Below are 19738 nucleotides of genomic sequence, written 5' to 3'. Positions count from 1 at the left end.
GGTTGGGGGGGCAAGTATTGGAAAACAGAAAGCATTTTCACAGCATTCATTTAAAAAAGGAAACACTAAGCTTTATGTTTTTGTGATCGGGCTTTATTTCTTGGTGTATTCCTGTTTTGTTGCAGAGTCTTTGGCTGATCTCTTGACCTTTATTAATACATACTGGTGAAGAGTTTGTCCAGTCCATTAGGGTGTACTGCTTTGGATCCAGGAAGCAGTAATGTGAAGATGTCAAGAGGACTCTGAAGCAGGTTCTTGTGTTTTCTAAAAGTGTTCCTTGGTGAAAAAAGGCAAAAATAGTAAAGGGATTTATAAAATGAACTCATTTCATCAAAACATGGCAGAATAAAGGAATGTATGTATTTAACTTAATGTATTGAATGACTAACTGCCCTCTTCTTGTGCATGTGTGAGGAATTTCTGGCCAATGAGAATGAACCTCCCTCCTCCCCACTGGTAGGTGACAGGAGGTAGGAGGTGTGAAGTGAGAGTCGACTGAAGCTTGGGTGGAGAATGGGGAGACAGGAGTCATGTAGCTGAAGGAAGTTGAGTAGACTCTGTCACTCTCCTCTCCTACCCATTGGCCTTTGGACCTACCCTGTTTCAGCATCATCACTATTAGAGAGCATCTACTGAGCTATCGAGAACTCTTCTGAGCACTTGGGAACATTCAATGAAAATAGAAGACACATGACCAACAACTTGTCCTGCAACTCTGGTGTGACTTCTCTCCTGATGCCTTTGTCCCTAATCATTTATAATTCATTTTAAATAAAATAAATTGTGGTATTTGTTAAGCGCTTACTATGTGCAAAGCACTGTTCTAAGCACTGGGGTAATCAGATTGTCCCCTGTGGGCTCACAGTTTTAATCCCCATTTGACAGATGAAGTAACTGAGGCACAGAGAAGTTAAGTGACTTGCCCAAGGTCACACAGCTGACTGGCGGCAGAGCAGGATTAGCACCCGTGACCTCTGACTCCCAATCCTGGACTCTTTCCACTGAGCCATGCTGCTTCTCTGGGCAAGAGACTGGAGTCGACTGATTGGCATCAGATATGCAAAAGTGTGACCTGGTAGAAAGAGCACGGGCCTGAGAGTCAGAGGACCTGTGTTCTAATGCCAGTTCTACCACTTTATAGGTTTTTTATGGTATTTGTTAAGCGCTTACTAAGTGCTAGGCACTGTTCTAAGCACTAGGGTAAAGATAAGCTAATTAGGTTGGACAAAGTCCTTGTCCCACTTGGGGCTCACAGTCTTATCCCCATTTTACAGATGAGGTAACTGAGACAGAGAAGTTCAGTGATATTCCAAGGTCATACTTTCATTCAATCGTATTTATTAAGTGCTAACTATGAGCAAAGCACTGTACTAAGCAGTTGGGCAAGTACAATATGACAACAGACAGACACATTCCCTGCCCACAATGAGCTCACAGTCCGGAGGGGGAAACAGACGTTAATATAAGTAAATAAATACATACATACATACAGCAGACAAGTTTCAGAGCGGGATTAGAACCCAGGTCCTTATGACTTCCAGCCCTGTGTTCTGTCCACTAGGCCATGCTGTTTCTCCAGCAGACTACATCTCTGCTGTGTGACCTTGGGCAAGTAACTTAACCTCTCTGTGCCTCAATTTCCATGTCTGTAAAATGAGGATTCAGTACATGTGGGTTGGCAATTGTATCCACCTTGATTAATAGGCTTAAAACAGTGCTTGAAACATAGTATGTAAGTGACAAATAGGATAACAGTAATAAACATGCCTAAACTGTGTTTTAAATATCCCCTTAAGAGCCTTATTGAGGGCACATCTCCTCCAGGAGGCTTGTCCTGACTCAGTCCTCCTTTCCTCTTCTCTCACTCCCTTCATCACCCTGACTTGCTCCCTTTATTCATCCCCCATCCCAGCCCCACGACACTTATGTGTGTGTGTGTATATGTATATATATATATATATATATATATATATATATATATATATGTAATTTATATTAATGTCTGCTTCCCCCTCTAGACTGTAAACTCGCTATGGGCAGGGGATGTGTTTGTTATATTGTACTCTTCCAAGAACTTAGTACAGTGCTATTCACAAAGTAAGGAAATATGATTGAATGAATGAATAATATTAATGATTGACTCTAATGTCATGGCAGTTTGAGGGAGAGATCCATCTCTATTTGGTTATATGCATTGAAGAGCAATGTTTTCTGAAGGAGGAGGGAAGCTGCCCTCATCCTGCGTTGCATAAGGCCTCTGGGGGCTGCGTTCTTGGTGGTCAGAATTTGTCTTTTACTGTGGATACTGTTTTGTATATGAAGAGCAGAGATAAAAGTAAACTGGGACTCAACAAAGGGAAACTGACAGGACTGGGATCTCAGGTGCATTAGCTGTCATTGGGTTCTGGGTTTTATATCCTGTAAGCCCGTCGATTAGACTGTAAGCCCGTCAAAGGGCAGGGACTGTCTCTATCTGTTACCGATTTCTACATTCCAAGCGCTCAGTACAGTGCTCTGCACATAGTAAGCACTCAATAAATACTGTTGAATGAATATTTCCTGTAAGTGGTGAGGTAGATGCTATTCTTTCATCGTCTGGCAGGCAGCATGGCCCTGATTCCAGGGACCACTTCCAGCTGCCACTTTGTGGAGTCCACCAATGCCTTCACCTTCACTATTTGGATCTAATGTGAGGCCTGGAATCAGTCTGGCTCTTCATCAAGTAGCAGAACAGTTATCTGTGAACTATGCAAATGACTTAAAAGCTCGCAGGGAACCATGCACTTTTCTGACTTTGCTTATGTTGAAAAGCCTTGTTTCACTATCACCTGACTTACTATTATTTTATGCCTTTACCAGCAGGCCTACTTAATTCTGCCAGAACGTGAGTTTCCACAGAGTGATTTGGGTAGAAAGTGGCGGAAGAACTCGGGGGCGTTCCTCCGACAACACGCTTCCACCCGTTACAGCTTGACACGCTGTCCGAAGAAAGAGTTGTACCTGTGGCATCAGACAGAGGGTGAGTCCTGAAAAGTGAATTTTCCACATAATGGGGCATCCTATAACACACCTCCTGCATTATAAGAGAACTGGGTGTACTTGTAAAATCTGACTTCTTCCTCATCAAGAAATGAAGATTGTACTTAAAGCCGAACACCTTACTCCCTACTTCTGATAGATCCAGGTGAAGGAATCGGTACACTCAGAGTAGGGGAAAACCAGAGGTCAAAGTTTGATTGTTTTGGAGGAGACACTAATCACTGTTTCCAGGGTCACACTTATTTCTGCCAGCTCTGAGGGGCTATATTTCAGTCCAGAAAAGGTAGCAGGATATGGGAGGCAGGAAGAACATGCCCTTTGGATGACTAGACGTGGGCTCTTCCTCCGAACTTTGTGGTCTTGGGAGCTATAAGCATAGCAGGACCTATAGGTGAATTATGACTAACCTGCTTCTTCCTTTTTCCTGATCAACTCCTATGAAATTCCACAAAATTGGGATGCTATTACATCAGGGTTAGTAAGGGGAGCTGAAATGATTTTTCAAATAATGACTAGTTTTTCTAAGTATTCAACTTCTTTTTGACAATCACTGATGGAAATGCACTACTAGAGTAGAAAGAAATTAACAATATGGAGCTGCTGTTTGTAAATTTTATATGACCTGCAGGTATTCCAGTCTCTCAAATATATATGAAATAACCAGACGAAGACTTTTTTAAAAATTACTAACCACTCTCTGACATAGATTCAAAGGTAAAACCAGCATAAATGGTCCCTGTGGTAGACAATTATGGCCATTGTTAAGGTTATAGAATGCATAAATGCCTGTTCTGAAGAAATAATAATTATGGTATTTCTGAAGAATAGTTATGGTATTTGTTAAGTGCTTAGTATGTACACTATATTAAGCGCTGGGGTAGATACAAGCCAATTAGGTTGGACACAGTCCCTGTCCCACATGGGGAGGTCACAGTGAGAATTCCCATGTAAAAGCTGAGGTACCTGAGGCACAGGGAAGTGAATTGACTTGCCCAAGGTCACAGGGCAGGCACGTGGAGGAGCCAAGATTAGAACCCAGGTCCTTCTGACTCTCTTAGGCCCGTACTGTATCCACAAGGAAGAAATGTGTGCCAGGGCAGGATTGATGCACTAAGCTTGATGACATGCAATTGATGGACCTGTGGTTGTGTTATTGTTCTTTCTGCAGCCTTTCATCAAGACTTTACTCACTTTTTCCCCAGGTAATTTTCTTTCCGGTTTTCTCTGTAGTGTTTGATGATAACTCTACTCACATTCCTCAGCTTCAAATTATTCTTATGCATAACTAGAGGAGAAATGGGAATATGGAAGGTTACAAAGATCTCCACAATTTGAAGTGTGAAGAGAGAATTAGTGATAGTCATAGCTGGCACTCTGCAAGCCAATTAATTCTAGATGTTGATTAGAACTTGTTGTGTAAGCTACTTTGAAGATCCCAAAGAAACTGGAATGTGATTAAAGACCCGGGGAGAAATTTCCTTTTTGAACATTTCCCTCTGAAACTGAAGCCAACTCCAACTGTTTAATGCAATGACAGGTACAGATGGCACTGTTATTTTCTTATTTTTCAATAATTAAGATTGCCATTGCCCCTGGAATTCATATCCTGCAATTATGACTCATTGAGATTTCAGAGTCTGAAAGCATCACATTTCTAAAATAAACATTTTTTTTCTCAATTTTATGGCAATCAGTCACTCCAACTTGACACAAGTCTTAGGTTTTGTATGCGATGAGACTTTCATAAATGTATTTTGTGTTCCCTCGTAGCCTCATCTTCATTCCACATTATTTAATGGCAGCTGCCTCCCTGCATCTTATCAATCTTGAATTCACTGCCATGATTAGGGATGGGGTCCATCACTTGCCCTCCCCTGCCCCACGATGGCTTTTTAATAATAATAATGTTGGCATTTGTTAAGCGCTTACTATGTGCAAAGCACTGTTCTAAGCACTAGGGGGATACAGGTGATCAGGATATCCCACATGGGGCTCACAGTCTTCATCCCATTTTGCAGATGAGGTAACTGAGGCACAGAGAGGTTAAGTGACTTGCCCAAGGTCACAGTTGACAAGCGGCAGAGCCGGGATTTGAACCCATGATCTCTGACTCCCTAGCCTGTGCTCTTTCCACTGAGCCACGCTGCTTCTATTGAACTGGATTTCTAGGCTAGCTCATTACCTGATCGTTTAAAAGATCTGAGAGTTTCCAGTCAGGCTGAAATGACCCCAGATGGTGGCTTTATGGACTCGTTGCTCATTGAAACATCACAGGCCCCAGTTAGTACTTATTTACCCTAAAATCCCTGCCTCCTTTTCATCCCTATGCTCAAAATAAAACGTAATCACTTCTTCTGCTAGGTCAGTTCACCATTCATAAAATTGGTTTTGAACCCCTTTGGGTTTTTTGGGGTTTTTTTGCATTTCTTGAGCACTCCCTTTGCACAGAACCCTGTACTGACCATTTGGGAGAGTACAATATAACAGAGTAGATAGAAAATAATTATACAAGTCCAAGTACCTGTCCCACTTGGGACTAAGAATCAAAGAGGCAGGGAGAAAGCGTATCTCATTCATATTAAGCAGATGAAGAAACTGAACCATGTGGGGAAGGGGTAGAGAAAAAGGGAAATGTGTTCAACTTATTATTAATATAACCTTTCCCCATCCTTTCTGACCTTTTGAAGGTATGTTGTGTTTGTGTGTGTTTGTATAGTTGTAGTAATAATGCTTATTAAGTGCTTACCATTTGCAGAACACTAAGCTACTAAGCACAAGGAGAGATCACAGAAGTAGAAATTAGACATAGATTCCCCCTTTTTCTTTTAGAGGAAATCACAATTTGTAAATATGAGTGGGGACGTAACTCCATTTCCCCAAACCTCAAGCATCTGGGGCAAAGATATGAAGCTCTAGTCCATTCCTCCAGCTCTTTTCAGGTGTTCATCCTAGTTAGTCACCAATCCATATTCTTTTAGCCCTTCTCTTTCCTAAATGAAATGGTTGATTTTTTTTTAAGTTTCTAACTTTCATATTTTGACAAGAGCCCTAAATGAATCCTTCAGTTCCCACAAAGTTCCCAAAATAGAAATGCTTGTCCTAAAAATACCACTCACATTGTAAATTATATAGAAGAAAGCCACCGAGAATTTTATGTCATTAGAATTAATAGCAGAAAATCAGGCTTTCCTCCTTGAATAAAATCAGAATGAGACATTGCGTTTTATATATATACTAGAGAGTCTCTTGGAAAGACTACAGGCTTATATGTTAATTTTCAGCAGAAATAATTTCACAAAATAATTTATGCAAGGCAAACACATCAAAATAATTTTACAAGCAGTGCTTTCCAGCCATTAATGTCAGAGGAAACAAAATTCCAAATTTAATATTATAAAAGAGAATATTCATAATTCTCATTTTAACAGGATAAATAATCAAGTAGCACATTATGTAGCATTGTAAAAATCAATTTAATGTGCTTATCTGTCTTTTTGATATTGTGAGTTCTCCTAGAAGAAATGATGACACCGTCTATATCTCATATTCTGCCAAGTTTCTTATAAGGCCCCGAAATTAATACACACTAGTTTCACAATAACATCACATATAAATCAATATAGCTAATGTACCTAAATGTTGACAATTTTATTTGAATTTGACTTCCATTTTAAATGTTTTTCTCAATTATTTTATAGTTTATCTGACTCTTGTTTCTGTTCCTTTTAAGTGTTTATCTTTTCTATCCTAATTAAAAATAGATTGAGAAACAAAAATATTGCTGTAGCCTGCTCATGTTGCCAAATTGTACATTCCAAGCACTTAGTACAGTGCTCTACACATAGTAAGCGCTCAATAAATACTATTGAATGAATGAATGAATAAGAATTATAAATCCATTAAAACAGAAATACAACATTGGAAAACTGTCTTTTGGCCTTTTTTCTGATTAAAATAAGGGCATTTAAAAAAATAGTATTCATTAAGTGCTTACTATATACTAGGCACTGTATTAACCTCTGAGGTAGAAACAAGCTTACAAGGTTGGACACAGTTAATGTCCCACATGGGGCTCACCATCTTAATCCCCATTTTATAGATGAGATAACTGAGGTACAGAGAAGTGAAGGGACATGCCCAAGGTCACACAGCAGGCAAATGGCAGAGCTGGGATTAGAATTTAGGTCCTTCTGACTCCCAGGCATGTGTTCTTCTCCACTAGGCAACACTACCTCAAACCTTTTAGCATTTTTGAAATGTTATTTCAGAGCTAAGTAGTGGCTTCTAGGCAGGATAACAGAAATGAAAACACAGAAGAACAAGGTGAGCAGTTGTCCCCAAATGTCCCAAAATGTTCACCTCTAACTTTAGTTTCTTTCTAGATTTGTGTCCCTGAAAAAGCTGAGGGGAAGTGAATGTAATGAGTAGCATTGCAGGCAGCAATCAGTTATTGGGTAGTCATCCTAAGTGCCCAGTCCTCCCCTAGGCCATGATCACTAGACTGTGAATTCCTCCAGGGCAATGGACGTGGCTACCAAGCCTACTGTATTGCCTTTTTCCCAAGTGCTTAGGACAGTGTTTGGCACACCGTCCTAAAAGTCCCCATTTTATAGATGAAGTAACTGAGGCCCAGAGAAGTGAAATGATTTGCCCAAGATCACACAGTAGACAAGTGGCGGAGTCAGGATTAGAACCCATGACCTTCTGACTCACAGGCCCTTGCTCTGTCTTCTATGCCATGCTTATACACACACACAAACACACACACACACACACACACACACAAATAACTGGAAATTTTGATGGCAGGAAGTAAGATTAACAAATTAACTGATTCATTTGACTATTAACATATTAAAGGCAGGAATCATGTTTATGTTCCCCTGTGTCTACCCCAGCGCTTAGAACAGTGCTCGGCACATAGTAAGCGCTTAACAAATACCAACATTATTACTCTATTCTACTCTCTCTAGCACTGAGGACAGGTACTCTTCCTCCAGTTGGTGCCCAGTAACCACTGATTGATAATTTTGTTGAAGGCAGAAGAGAATTGATGGAAGGATTATTATATTATTTCTCCAAAATGTTTCAAGAAAAACTTGTTGGATTTATTATCTCAGGTTTTATTCAAGCGTTAATGTGAAATTGGAATGTTAAGAACATTCCCTTGATTTATGCAGCACCTTTCCTCTGAAGAAATCAAAGCATATCATATTATAGCTTTAGAATTTGTAAAAGAAAAAATATTTTTGAGGCAGCCTACCAAAAGGCAAAATGATTTAAGACATGTAAAATGTGAACACGTTTTTTTCCATCTTCGTACATTACCAATCATAGCACATTTCATCTTGGATCAAAATTTCTACTATTCTCCTATTATGACATTTTCAAATGACAGCATCAAAGAAGAACTGAGAAATAACATCTTATGGGTTAAAACAACCTCTGCCCAGTTATCTAGTCATTTCTTCCTTCCCTGGAAGGAGTTATTGTTTCCCTGATCTTTCTCATAATTCTTATATAGAGTCAATATTTTTCCAGTGGTATTCACAGGGCTTCCATTCCCAGAGTACGGATTGTGTAAAACACTAGCTCTTTCATTGTCTCACTTTATATACATGTAATAATATACTCCAGTCCCTTAATCTCTGAGATCCCTTTATTTTCCACAAGTTGTTTCTCAAACATTGTAAAAAATCACAGGACTGTAAGGGGCTCCAGAAGCCAGCTCTCTTCAGGCAGATAAACTACTAAACCATAACTTCTCTTATTAGTCCCTTCCATGACTTTATCACCCTGCTAGTGTTCATTTCAACATTTTCAACCAGTTTTAATGTACACTTAGATCCTTTGGTTTGGTCTTTAGTTGACAAATTAATCGACATGTTTGAGGTCCATTATCAGTCTCTCCCTCTCCCTGTTGCCTTCTCCTCAATCAAATAATCATATTTATTATCATTATTACTACCAATGCTAATTGTGGTTTTTAAGTGCTTACTAGGTACTAAGCACTGGGGTAAGCTGGGGTACCACTGGTAGACACAAACAGAAAAGAAAGATAAAATAAATCTAAAGGGGTGGAGAAGCATCCTGGCCTAGTGAATTAGAGCCCAAGCCTGAGGGTCAGAATGATCTGGGTTCTAATCTAGCCTCTGCTGCTTGTCCTCTGTGTGACCTTGGGAAAGTCACTTAAATTCTCTGGGCCATGTTTTTACCACCACCAAAGGGACAATCAATGAGCTTCCTGAAAACTCCAACCTTGGTCTCTTTCAAAATTATAGAATTTGTTTGCTAGGAAAATGAGGCACAGAGAATGGCTTGCCCAAAAGTGGCACATAAAGCAAGGGGCATAAGCAGGATTAGAACCCATGTTCTCTGACTACCAGGCTTATTTATATGAGGCTCATTTTCCTCATATGATGATTAAATAGCTGTTTGCTTTTTATGGTATTTGTTCAAGGCTTACTAAGTGCCCACCAGGCACTATACCTAGTCAGGGGTAAATAAGCTAATCAGGTTGGGGACAGTCCAGGACCACATGGGGCTCACAGTCTGCATTCCCATTTTGCAGATGAGGTAAGTGAGGCACCAGAAAGTGAAGTGACTTGCTCAAAGGCACAAGGCAGACAAGTGGCAGGGCCTGTTCATGCTCTCACTTTGACTGTGAGATCTCTGATGGACAGGGACTTATCTGACTTGATTATCTTTTATCTACCCCAGCACTTACTACAGTCCTTGACACAGTTATTATTTTCACTATTAACATGAAAGTACAAATAAACGCATGTGCATAGATCTACATGGTATTAGGTTGTTTTTTTTCTCATCATGTCCATTTCCTTAGTTAAAACAGACCTAGATCATGTTTTCATTAGCATGAAAACTTCTTTCGTATGAAGAATTGTCTGTTAAAACATTTTCAAAGGGGAAGCATTTATTCTGAATTTTGGGCATTATTAAAAGCATAGTTCAAATATATCCAACGGTGAATTTTCCCTTGTGATTATGATAGGAATTCAGACATTATTAAAACTCTCCTTAGATTGTATAAAGGAATTGGGTCTGAAAGCCACATATACCTTAAAAAAATAATTTGGATCAAGAAAGAAAGAGAAGGATTCTTGTATTTTTTCATAACATCTTCATTATGAATGAAGTAATTTCATCATATAATGATGGAAAATGTCAGGATGTAATAATAGGTTCTGGGATTTGATGAAGTTGAAATGTGAGGACCATAAAGATCTAATAAGAATAGTCTAGTCTGGCCAATGTAATGGGAAAGTTATGAATACATTTTGACAAAGATTGGGAAAGTCATGCTTCTTATATTTAATTTGCGGAGGGTCAGATAAAATGACAAGGCATTTTCTTTACTAAGACGAGTGCCATCCAAATCTTTTATTCGCAGCGTTGAAATGTTTTGAATTAAAACACTAAATTTGCCTCAAATGCACATGCTATCAATGAATTGCTATAGAGATAGCAGTGGTGAATAAATTTTGGGTGCGCTTTCAGCTGGTGTTGCTAATGGTAAGAGAAGGCTGCTCTTGATAAGAAAGGGGTCAGGCAACTGAATGTAAAAATATGGAACTGCTTCCTTCTAATAGTTGTTTTCTCCCCTTACTCCTCATGGAAGGAAACTCCTGAGAAATGTTCAGTGGGGATTTGTAAAGGAAGCGGATGTTGATGGAGAAATCACAAAGTTTCCATCTTTAAAAGTTCAACTTCTTTCCCAGTATGAAAGTTAAATCTACCTTAGTGTTTGAAATGGTTTTTACACATTTCCTCACTATATGTGCTCTGCTCGTTCATACATCCAAACCTGACAAGATCGATTTTATATCCCCTTTTCTTTATTCTCCACATCCTCCAGCCAGTTTTCAGGCAGTAAAATCCTCTTCTATCTTTTGTTTCTCATCTTCTCATCTCTCTTGAAATTTACACAATATAGTTTTGTCATTTGGTAGTATCATCTGGTGTGTCTTGACCATCCAGCTATGACACGTGGATATTTACAAAGGACATATACTTCTGGGAGTGCATTATTGTTTCTTATCATGGGGAAAAGTCAGCTGATAAAGTATTTGGAAACAATAGTCTTCTTAGCACAACATTCCAGACAATGTGAGCCCATGGATTACAGTCAGAGGCATCCATGGCTATTGAATAGTGGCAGCTGAGAACAAAACCAAATAGAGCTTGATTTTATTAAGTAAAATAAGTTGCCACAGTGGAACCACCTCGAAGTGTGACCTCGAGATTAAATGTCTTCCTCTCCCCTGTGATGTGCATGTGAAGACATTCTGACAGTGCCTTTTCACATTACCCTCTATTGACTGGCAAAGGTATTAGGTGGAGCTGGAAAACAAGTGTATCTCCAGGGAAATTGTTGAATTTGAAAACAGAGCAAAATATTTCTCAGTTGCTTCCATGCTGGGATAGATGTTTTCTTACTTGCTGTTTTTCTTCCTATTTATTCTTTATGTGAGAGCAGAATGATGAGGAAAGGAAAATATGTTTCTGAGTTGGGTTTTAAGTTGAAACAGACCTTTTCCTTTATGGATGTGTTCTTTTTCTGTTCATATGTCCCCAAATACTTGATGTTCCTTCAAGAACTTTGTATTTAATTACTAGAGAGAACCCGTAAAATTTGAGTATGAGTCCAAGCGCCTGCTTTACGAGCAGCATTATTATAAAAGTGGCTAAAAATATGCTAAACATTTCAGGTCTGTTAGAGGATCTCTGTGGCGTTAAGTGCTTGCTCACAACAAAATGTCACAATCAGACTATCAGAGCAAATGAGCTGGAAGATGGAATTAAATGCAATGGGAGAAATTATTTGACGGGTAGTTGAAAGATTGCTGAAGGATAAATTGGGGAGGATGACTGCCCAATTTTAAGATCCTGGGATTGAGATTAACCTGCCAGATGACATTGGAGGTAAACAGATAACACCTTGTCTGACTTTTGAATGGACCTTCCCTGCTGCAGACTGTGACATGTTGGCCTTATAAAAGAGAAAATCAGCAATCTTGGCACTTAATGTACATTATATCAAAGTCATCTGCAAACTGATCAGTATTCGGATAAATATAGGAAAATGTATTTAGACTTCAGAAACTGTTGGGAAAATTGCATGTTGGAATATGCATTTAAAGTGATTTAAAAGACCCCGAATAGTTTTTGATCTGCATTTCCAAGTCATTTTATGTTACTGGGTCAGGTTTGATACTCGTTTCATTAACCAAATTTCTTTAGGTGATTCATGACCCAGACTGAGAAATTAACATTAGATCTTTTATCATATAGTTTCATCTGAAAATAAATCACCATTGCAATAATTATGATTGCTCTACTTGGCCTTGTGTTCCTTTATATGAATATTCAGAGGATTATCCATGAAGTTCCATGCCCCTTATTTCTGGGCACAAAGAGTAATAGGACAATACTTTTGAAGATAGCCACTAGCTATGCTTCATATGTTCATTTTCATAAAAAATTTTGGATTTTAAATATTGTGCACAAATGATATCCATATATAGAGACACTGTTCCAGAGGCAACCTCAAGTAGAATTTTCAAGTTTATGCTGTTGAGAAGAGTTTCACATGAACAAAAATTACCCACACGAGTGCTGTTACATAAAAGAAATCTTATTGGTATTCTGAATGCGAGGAACTTGCAGGTAAAATGGCAAAATACTTTAGGGAATCTCTGCCTCTTCTATCTCTTAATAGATCATCTTCTGGGGGGAGGTTAAAATTTGTGAAGTCTTCCTTTTTATCGACCTCTCTGAAAATCAATATTTCTAATTCCTCTTTTCTTTTCTGGCACTTGGTTGTTCCATTCACTTTAGCCCCTAGAGGACAAGGATCATGTCTTACTAACTCTTTTGTACTCTACCAAGAATCTAATACAGTGCTCTGCATAAATTTAACATTTAATAGTATACTATTAATTGATTATTTGTTCTTATTTGATGGTAGTGAAGTCCTCTTTAAAATTTGATTTTAAATTTAGTTTGTCATTTTGTAATCTGGTTGGTCTCAGTGTCTACCAACTCTGTTGTATAGTAGTCTCTCAAGGTTTAGTACAGTGCTCTGCACACAGTAAGTGTTTAATAATTACCATTGATATTCTATGGTAAACTCTGATGCATTTCAGGTCCCTGACCACTGTTTCTGTTTGTGGTGTCTGTAAATTCTCTGTGATCCATCGATTTGTAAGAACAGCATTTTTACCTACACCCTGGAAACCATAGGGACCTGCCTGTGACAGGGGTGGGGGAAGGAGGAAAGGATGGGAGAAAACATGAACATCACTGGATAATTAGGACTTCTGAGTCATAGCACAAATCGTGTCTTTCATACTGGTCTAGTTGAAGTTCTCAATGAAGCTCAAACCTAAATGATGTCTCTTGAAGGATAAACAGATTATTCTCATCTTATGAGAAGATCCTTCAGTCAGTGTTTTTGCAAGGTAGGGTTAAACGGCTATACTTAGTTGCCTTTCATTGTTGAATGTGACACTATGAATGGACAAAGTCCATCCTCGTATGCAGGTGTGACAGACCCCTGAGCCTGCACTTGTACATTAAAAAAGCCATTCCATACGTCAAGGACAAATTTTCCCTAATGAGCTGAATGGTTAATGATCTGCCCTCCTAATTAACCACCTTGCCAAAATTCAGATAGCTCAATTGCATCCGGCATGAATTTGTACCTTTCAAAACTGCCCAAGTAATTTGAATTGATTGAACAAAAGAAATACACCCCTATTTTGCTGTTTGACCTTGATAGTTCAGAGAAAAAGGGTTGGGGGATAGAGAGAGAAAGAGAAAGTGTGTGTGTGTGTGTGAAAGAGAGAGAGAGAGAGAGAATTATTTACTATGTTATTTGGAGGAAATCTCTGGATAGGAAGCTGTGTGGTCTAATGGAAAGAGCAGAGGCCTAGGAGTCAGAAGATGTGGGATCTAATCCCCGTTCTACCACTTCTCTGCTTGTGACTTGGCTAAATCACATACCTTCTCTTTGACTCAGTTTCCTCACCTGTAAAATGTGGATTAAATCCTAATCACACTTATTTACTGAGTCTGATCTGTGTGACAGAGACCTGTGTCCAACCTGATTGACTCTTATCTACCCCATGGCTTAATACACTATGTGCATATAATAGCATAATAACCACTAGATGTAATTAGGTATGTAGTTTTACCTAGATCTTTACTCCTGGTGAATTGACAAATATTATTCTGTTTGCTCATCATTACCTGTCTCCCTCCTTAAGTTCCTTTACTGTCTCTTCACATTTTGCATTTATTTTTACCACAACCTCATTGCCACTTTGTTTTAAAATCACTTTGCTAGCTCCTCTGGATCTTTTGCACAGTAAATTAAATATTTAGAATGTCACTCATCTTTGGACTTTGCTTTCCTCTTTGTGACTGTAGTCTTCGTGGTTGTCCTTGGGGCCCAAGAACACTGCCTTCTTCATACCCACAAAATAGCTCTTTTCAACTCTTAGCACATTTCCTTCATATTCAAAAGCCAGCATTCTAGAAATGATCTCAATTGAAAAATAATGATACCATTATGTAGTCATTATCTTTCAACGTTTGGCCTCCGCACTCCACTCCTTCTTGGATATTATTTTGGGACCATTTAGCAGATGATTTCACCCTAAGGGGAAGCAATTGAAATGACACAATTATAGGTTTATAGGTTTCTCAGTGATTAAAAGTTGTTTGAAAAGTTGGATTTCCATCAGCATCCATGTCAGCTGTCGATAACGTCCCCTCCTCAAAAATCTCCAGTGGTTGCCTATCAACCTCCGCATGAAGCACAATCTCCACACTACTGGCTTCAAAGCTCTCCATCACATTGATCCCTCCTACCTCACCTCCCTTCTCTCCTTCTACAGCCCAGCCTGCAAACGCCGCTCCTCTGCCACTCACCTCCTCACTGTCCGCCATTCTCGCCTGTCCCACCATCGACCCCTGGCCTACGTCCTACCTCTGACCTGGAATGTCGTCCCGCCTCACATCCACCAAACTAACTCTCTTCCCCCCCACTTCAAAGCCCTACTGAGAGCTCACCTCCTCCAGGAGGCCTTCCCAGATTCTCTACCCCCTTCCCCGCCCCGCAGCACTGGTGTATATTTGTAGATATTTATTATTCTATTTGTTTTATTAATGATGTGTATATATCTGTAATTCTATTTATCTATTTTGATGCTATAGATGCCTTTCTATTTGTTTTTTGTTGTCTGTCTCCCCCTTCTAGACTTTGAGCTCATTGTTGAGTAGGGATTGTCCCTATCTGTTGCCCGAATTGTATTTTCCAGGCGCTTAGTACAGTACTCTACACACAATAAGTGCTCCATGAATATGTTTGATTGAATGAATGAACTAACTTATTTTTTCAAGGTATTTGTTAAACACTTAGAATATGTCCAACGCTTTGCTAAGCACTAGGGTAGTTACAAGGTAGCCATGTGGGGTTCACAGTCTATGTGAACAGGTTTTAGATGAAGAAACTGTTGCAAAAAGAAGTCAAATGATTTACCCTAGATCATACAGCAGGCCAGTGGCAGAGGGGGGGATTAGAACCCAGGTCTCCTGACTCTTAGGTCTGTGTTCTTTCCACCAGGTCATGCTACTTCTCTTTATACATAATGGAAGATTCTCTAGCTGGTTATGAAATCTCTGCTATGCAGCCATTTAAAATTAAGACCGTGACTTCTCCATTAAAGGTGGTTTGAGTTTGGGGACTATCTGAAGATATGGGGTTTGGCTAGAAGTCATCCCTCATCTAACCCTATATTTCTGTTAAATTGATCATTTCTACCGCACAGCCAGAGCCAACCTAAAGTGGTTGCGTTCTAAGGAGATGGAAGCAGTGCACTGAAGAGTCTTCAGTTCCACATTTCTCTAACTGGAAGTTCACTATTTCCTTTCTGTCCTCTATACTGTAGGTGTTAACCTGTATCTTTTTTCACCACAAATGGGTGAGGAGATTAGATGCGTCCCAACTATTTACTGTTACTTAGGAAGGAGCGTGACGTAGCTGTCAGAGCATGGGTCTGGGAGTCAGAAGGCCGTGGGTTCTAATCCGGCCTCCACCGCTTACCTGCTATGTGTCCTTGGAGAGTCACTTCACTTCTCTGGGCCCCAATTACCTCATCTATAAAATGGGGATTGAGATTTTCCCATGTGGGACAGGGACTGTGTCAACCCGATTTGTATCCACTCCAGTGCTTAGTATAGTGCCTGGAACATAGTAAGCATTTAACAAATACCACAATTATTAATATCAGTGCTTCTCTACCTCTGCCTATCTTAATGAAAGCTCACTCTTGAACGCAATGCAATTTTTCATAGGATGCAGTGTAAGGCAGTTTTACAAGTATCTAAAATACAAATGATTCTATTTCCATTTACTATGCATCTACCACTCAGATTGAACATGAGTTGATAAAGACATTATTTGAATTATTTCCCTATTATTTACAAAGTTGGAATAGATAGAAAGTATATATTAATTCAGTTTTTACAGAAAGCATTACAATTCTAAAGTAAATCACGCGACGCACCAAATAGAAGAAAATGTAGACTTTAGAAAAAGATATGTCTGCTTTATTTCTGAAAGAATTATCTCCATGTCATGGCATTTTGAGACTTTCACATCTCTGTAGAAGTCCTTTTGTATTCCAACGGAGACATTAGAATAAAGAGAAACGTTACAATTTAACCTCAGAAGCACTGTCATCCACAGTTACTCAGATCTATACAAATCTTTGATTTATCCAACTTGGAAGGGAAAGTTCAACAGATTCCTTCTGTTACAACATTTAGTGGAATATTGGAAGTTGACTATACGAGATGAGTGGAGGCCACTCTTTTGACTTTGACAAGTTGGACCTTTGAAAATCAATCATTTGATCTGCTGCGTGACTTTGGGCAAGACACTTCTCTGTGCCTCAGTTACCTCATCTGTAAAATGGGGATTAAGAGTGTGAGCCCCACTATAGTAAAGGGATTGTGTCCAACGTGATTATCCCACTGCTTAGAACAGTGCTTGGCACACAGTAAGTGCTTAAAAGTAGCATTATTATTATTATTATTATTAATATCACAAACTATCATAATAACCTATACTATTGTGCTATATTGTGGTATATAGCAAACCATGTGTCATCACCATCAAATAATTCTTATCCTCCCTGATTTCAATCAATAGTATTTATTGATTGACTACTCTCTGCAGAGCACCGTACTAAATCCTTGGGAGACAATACAACAGAATTAGTAGATATCTTCCCTCCCAGGAATTTACAAACTAATGGAAGAGTTTACAGTCTAGCATCAATATCATCATCATTAATTTAACCCTCATTTTCTCTGAGCTTATTTCACTGAACCAGGTACTAGGAACATTTGCAGACTATAAGGTAATGTAGTTCTTGTTTGTTCAGTGATGTGACAGTTATTATTCTTCACATCCTTGGAGATGGAAGTGTCCTTTCCAGAATTCTGCTCACTAAGTACAGGAGGGGATTCTTCCTGGACCCTACAAAGTCCTGATTTGAAATGTCAGGGCTTTTGTGGCTTCCTTTGGAGTATTTCTCATGAGAGGCTATTTACTCTCCAGTCAGGCAATTCATCAATTAATCAGTAGAAGTTATCCAGTACCTACTGCATACAGAGTAACGTAGTAAGCATTTAGGGGAGTACAATAGAATTAGTAGACATGGTTTCTGCCCCCAAGGAACTTATCCTCTTTCAGGGGAATTTCAATAACAAGTTTCTCATATTAAAATAAGATAGTAGTTGTTGCCTAAATATCATGGTCTACGTAGTCAGGCAAGATTATCTGTTGTCCCTCCTACTTAGATTGTAAGCCCCACATGAGAAGCTGTGAGAAGCAGCATAGGCTAGTGGAAAGAACCCGGGCCTGAGAGTCAGAGAGCCTGGGTTTTAATCCCAGCTCTGCCACTTACCTGCTGTGTGACCTTGGAAAGTCACTTAACGAAGCAGCGTGGCTCAGTGGAAAGAGCACAGGCTTTGGAGTCAGGGCTCATGAGTTCGAATCCCAGCTCTGCCACTCGTCAGCTGTGTGACTGTGGGCAAGTCACTTAACTTCTCTGTGCCTCAGTTCCCTCATCTGTAAAATGGGGATTAAGACTGTGAGCCCCACGTGGGACAACCTGATTCCCCTGTGTCTACCCCAGCGCTTAGAACAGTGCTTGGCACATAGTAAGCGCTTAACAAATACCAACATTATTATTATTATTAACTTCTCTGTGCCTCAGTTCCCTCATCTGCAAAATGGGGAGTCAGTACCTCTTCCCCCTCCTACTTAGACTGTGAGCCCAAAGTGGGACCTGATTATTTTGTATCTACTCCAGCACTTAGTTCAGTGCTTGGCACATAGAAAGCACTTAGTCAATACTACAATTATTTTTGTTGTTTACCATATGAGACAAGGACTGTCCAACCCAATTATCTTGTTTTTACCCTTGCACATAATACAGTGCTTGAGGTAAACCACTTAACATAAAAGCACCTAATGAAAACCACAATTATTATTGGTATTCTTATTAATATGATTAATGTTGACTTAACTTTAGGTAGTTGTATCATAGAACAAAAAGGATAAAATGCTCACACTTATAAAGTGTTCTTTTAATTCTATTTCCCATGAAAGTTTGGAGGGAATGATTCTCCTGGAAAAACTATCTAACCTTGGCTTCCCTGATACTGTCCTCTCCAGGTTCTCCTATCTCTCTGGCTGCTCCTTTCAGTGTTGGTTTTTTTTCCAGCTTTCCTTCTGCCTCCCACCCTCTAGTTGTGGGAGTTCCTCAAGGCTCAGTTCTGGGTCCCCTTCTCATTTCCATCGTCATCCACTCCCTTGGAGTACTCATACACTCCCAAAGGTTTAAATTGTGCAAACCAAAACATTCTTGTTGATGGAGCCATTAATATTTCAGGTATCTCTTGAAAGTAGGTTAAATAATGTAAAAAAAAATCTGCATCTTGTTTTGTGGAGAAAAATGACACTAAAACTGTTCAATCATTCATTATAGGTGTTTTTTAAGCAAACTCTTTTTTTAAAAAATGAATGATACTTCAGGCTATAATTAGCTTAAAAGAAACATGAAACAGAAAATGGCAATGCTGTTCAAACTTTAGTGAATACAGCAGTTTAAACCATTTCACTAATGGTTTTCTTCTCCAGTAAATATATCATTTACCTTCCAGGAAATGTATTTTTACTTCAGTCTGATTTGTCAAGCAATTTACATAGTTGGAACAAATTATTTCTATAGTTTTGAGAACCTCAAAACGTAGTGTAAGCATCAATCTTTACCACATCATACTGCAAAGAATAGTGGGGTTTATTACCCTCATTTTACCAAGAGCAACAGAGACCAAAAACTTTCATAAAGTGGATCAGCTGCTTCAGAACGTGAGTCAGAAATGAGCAGATGGGGCTAAATCAGAATAAGGGTCATTATAACTTGAAATTTCCCAACAGGAAAGTACAAGAGCTTGGAAGAGAAAGAGTTGAAAGCCAGAGCCTAGGTGTAAATATCACACATACTGTTGAGGATAATTTCAGATAGGCATGTCTGCTTTATTTTCTTAAGCGAAGCAGTGGGGCCTAGTGGATGGAGCACTGGCCTGGGAGCAGAAGTAC

The 19738-nt window shown here is 39.2% G+C and overlaps 1 protein-coding gene across 9 annotated transcripts in view; it reads left to right on the top strand.

Annotated features, from left to right (window-relative positions):
• The window catches only part of CNTN5 (contactin 5), a 653229-nt gene that overhangs the window by 91651 nt on the left and 541840 nt on the right, over positions 1–19738 (top strand). For 5 of the 9 annotated variants that reach the window (XM_029048193.2, XM_029048197.2, XM_029048195.2 and 2 more), the window contains one exon: positions 2860–3019. The exons of 2 other annotated variants lie outside the window; for them this stretch is intronic. The gene's annotated coding sequence lies outside the window, so the exon portion shown is untranslated. The remainder of the gene's footprint in view (positions 1–2859; positions 3020–19738) is intronic. 2 more of the 9 variants (XM_029048198.2, XM_029048194.2) reach the window with 1 other exon arrangement.

This window comes from Ornithorhynchus anatinus, chromosome 20 (assembly GCF_004115215.2).
Source record: "Ornithorhynchus anatinus isolate Pmale09 chromosome 20, mOrnAna1.pri.v4, whole genome shotgun sequence".
In the NCBI taxonomy this organism is placed as follows: Eukaryota; Metazoa; Chordata; class Mammalia; order Monotremata; family Ornithorhynchidae; genus Ornithorhynchus; species Ornithorhynchus anatinus.
This window is presented reverse-complemented; position numbering and strand designations above follow the sequence as displayed.